This window comes from Pteropus medius, unplaced genomic scaffold (genome assembly GCF_902729225.1).
Source record: "Pteropus medius unplaced genomic scaffold, Ma_sr-lr_union100, whole genome shotgun sequence".
NCBI lineage: Eukaryota > Metazoa > Chordata > Mammalia > Chiroptera > Pteropodidae > Pteropus > Pteropus medius.
This window is the reverse complement of record NW_024347791.1, coordinates 25,946,984-25,950,853: the sequence shown is the minus strand read 5'-3', so window position 1 is coordinate 25,950,853 and position 3,870 is coordinate 25,946,984.

The following is a 3,870-nucleotide window of genomic DNA, read 5'->3' as shown; positions in this document are numbered from 1 at the left end:
TTATCCAGGCTGTCTTTTGTAAAGCTTATGAAAGTGAATTGAATGTGTTATCAAAAACAGACAGTAAATTAATAACATTTAATAGTAAAAAAACAATATATTTTGGTCTTCCAAGAACTGAGATTTTCTCCATATGAATTATAATTTAATCTCTATTTAATTTTGAACTGTATTAATATGCATATTGAACCCTCTAAATTGAAGCCGTCATTCTCAGTTAAGTAACACCACTATGACAATACTTGACTTAAATTTTAAAATAAATATTAGCACTTTTTTCTTAGTGAATAAACTACAACTTTGTTAGAAATTACTGCCTAAATGTGTATTAATGTCTTAGCAGTATTTTTTTAAGATAAAGTTCCTTTGGTATTTAATGTATGTATAGAAAGTGAGAAGAAATCAATAAATGGTAGATTAGTTAGAAGTAGAATTTAGAATTAGGTTAGTTTTGAAAAATGATATTGTAATATATAGGTTCTAGCACATCCCACCATAAAACTCCTGGAGGAGATCAGATAGGTGTAACTTGGTTAATTTGGAATGATGGACATTTTAGACTAACATTGACAATATAGTACATTTTAGATCTAGTATTTGGATTGATGGGAAAATGAAAAGCTAAACAACATAGTTTATAATCTGTAAACCCTTTTATAATGTTCAAAGGTAAGGTTTCATTATGATAATATTAAATACCGTTACCCAGAACATTTATGAATCAAGATTTTCTGGATTATGGAATGTTAACTGAGAACTTGTTTTGATTCTTGGATGTACATAGTAATGCCAACTAACTTAATTTACTTTCTTGTTTACACATGGGGGCTTTTGTTTTTAAAAATTATTTTGTTAAAAAATCCCAATAAAGATTTATTGCTATTTTTCTTTTTTAAAATCTCTTGCTCTATTTTTGGCTTCTGCCAAAGTTAAAATTTTTATGCATATCTGGTAATTTTTCAAAAGAATGATTTTTATTATTTTCCTGGAAAGAAAATTAGATAACTATGCTACTTACATTTTAACAAAAATTATATTTTTAAGAATTAGTTGAAACAATGAAATTTCAGAAACAGCAATGAAAAGAAAATTCCTTTTGCAATTTCAACAAAAAGAATGAAGTACCTAAGAATAAACAAAGGATGTGAAGGACCTATACATTGAAAACTACAGACATTATTAAAAGAAATTGAAGAAGACACAAAGAAATGTAAAGATATTTCAGTGTTCATGGACTGAAAAAAATCAACATAGTTAAAATTGTCATAATCTCCAAAGCAATATATAGGCTTAATGTAGTCCCTATCAAAACCCCAGTGGCATTTTTAAAAGAATAGAACAAAAATTTATCAGATTTCTATGGAATCACAAAGACCTCAAATAGCCAAAGCAATCCTAGAAAAAAAGAAAAAGGCCAGAGGTATCACACTTCCTGATTTCAAAATATACTACAAAGCAACAATAATCAAAACATCATCATATTGTCAGGAAAACAGACACACAGACCAGTGGAACAGAATTGAGAACCCAGAAATAAACTCACACATATATGGGCAAATAATTTTCAACAAAAGAGCCAAAAACATACAATGGTAAAAGAAAAAAGAAAAAAAAAGCCTCAGTAAATGGTGCTGGGAAAATTGGAGAGCCACATGTAAAATAATGAAACTAGACTAATATCTGTCAACATATACCAGAATTAACTCAAATGAATCAAAGACCTAAATATAAGACCTGAAACAAATTGCATAGAAAAAAATATATGTACTAAACTCATAAACTTTGGTTTTAGAGAGGATTTTATGAATTTGGCCTCAAAGGCAAGGTAAGTAAAAGCAAAAATAAAGGAATGAGACTATATCAAACTAAATAGCTTCTGCACAGCAAAAGCAGTCACCAACAAAACAAAGAGGCAACTATCTGAATGGGAGAAGATATTTGCAAACAGCACCTCTGATAAGGGGCTAATATCCAAAATATATCAAGAACTCACACAATAACAACAACAAAGAAAAACAATCCAATTAAAAAATGGGCTGAGGACCTAAACAGACACTTCTCCCAAGAAGTCATACACTTGGCCAACAGACATATGAGAAGATGCTCAACTTCACTAGCTATTAGAAAAATGCAAATCAAAACAACGAGATACCACCTCATACATGTAAGAAGAGCTATCATCAACGAGACAAGTAACAAGTGTTGGGGAGGTTATGAGAAAAAAGGAACCCTCATATACTGCTGGTGGAAATGTAAATTAGTATAGCCACTATGGAAAACTGTATGGAGGTTCCTTGAAAAATTAAAAATAGAATTACCAAATGACCCAGCAATCCCTCTTGGGTATCTACCCTTCCGCGCAAAATGAAAATATTTATCTGTAAGGATATATGCACCCCAATGTTCATTGTAACAAATTCATGGTGGCCAAGACGTGGAAACAACTAAAATGTCTTTTCATAGGTGACTAGATAAAGAAGAAGTGATACATATATACAATGGAATTTTAGAAGAAGAGATGAAATACTGCCATTTGTGACAACATGGATCTTGAGATAATCATGCTAAGAAAAATAAGTCAGATATAAAAAGTTAACCATATGATTCCACTCGTGGGATATAAAACAAAGCAACAGTGAACTAGACAAACAAACAAAAACTCAGACACAAATAACAGTTTAGTGAGGAGAAGAGAGAAATAAAGATAAAGAGACTCAAATATGGTGACAAGGAGATTTGACTTTGGCAAATACGCAGTGCAATATACAGATGATGTGTTATTGTACACTTGAAACCTATATAATTTTATTAACCAGTGTCACCGCAATAAATTTAATTGAAGAAAAGAATTAGCAGTTGGTACAGGACTAGTGATTGTGAATGGAGTAAGCCTAAGAATTAGGTGGTTTCACACGAAATTGATCTGAAAATTTGTTTCCTAGCACTTCCAGGAAATAAACATGAAAAAAAATTTTTTAAACACATTAGTCTTAGTGAAGTCATTCATTTCAGTCAAATGTGGATACCAAAGAAGATTTAGGGACCCAAAGGAGAGAGTAGTCATTCTTACTCGGCTACATTTATAAAATGCTCTCGTGACAGTTTTCACAATCACTATAAATTTGTAACGTTATGCTATTTTTCCTAAAAATAAAACTGTTCCTTTAAGATTCAAAAACAAGGATTCTTGTACATTGAGTTTAATGAAAATATTGATTTTTTTTTAACTTGCTTTTCCTAACTTCCCATTTTTGGCAAAAGGATTTTTTAACAACTGCATTCAAACAAGAGGTTGCCAGTAGAGCAGAAGGGTATAGCAATTTCTCTGTTACTGAAGAGGATGCAACCCACTGTCACATTCTGTTGCTGAATGTAAAAGACATGGATGGAGCAGATTTCAGAGTATCAAGAGAAGTAGGATGTGGTACAAAAATGTCAATACTAATAATAGTATCTAATCTTAGAAAACATAAAATTAACCATCTGTCAGACAATTGTGTTGCACAGATCCTATGCCCTGAGTATAATACCTGGTTATGGCAGGGCCTGGTGGAAAGGGGCCTACGATTGTGACCCTATAAATTAGTGGGGGCAATGTGGCAGCCAATGGGTTTTATGTTATTTGACATGCATGGTGACCTCTATTTTATTATTTGTGTTTGAATGCCTTTAAGGGAAGCTTAATACTTTCCCCTCCGCCACGTGTACATTCCTTACTAGCCCAGTAGCCACACTTTTAGCCTGATACCTGTGACCCTAATTTAAATATGCACTCCTATTTCAAACACACATTAAAAAGGTGTGCATCAAGGGGTGAAAAGAGATCATGATGACTATCTCCTTTGATGCTATTACTCTTCTAGGTTTTTG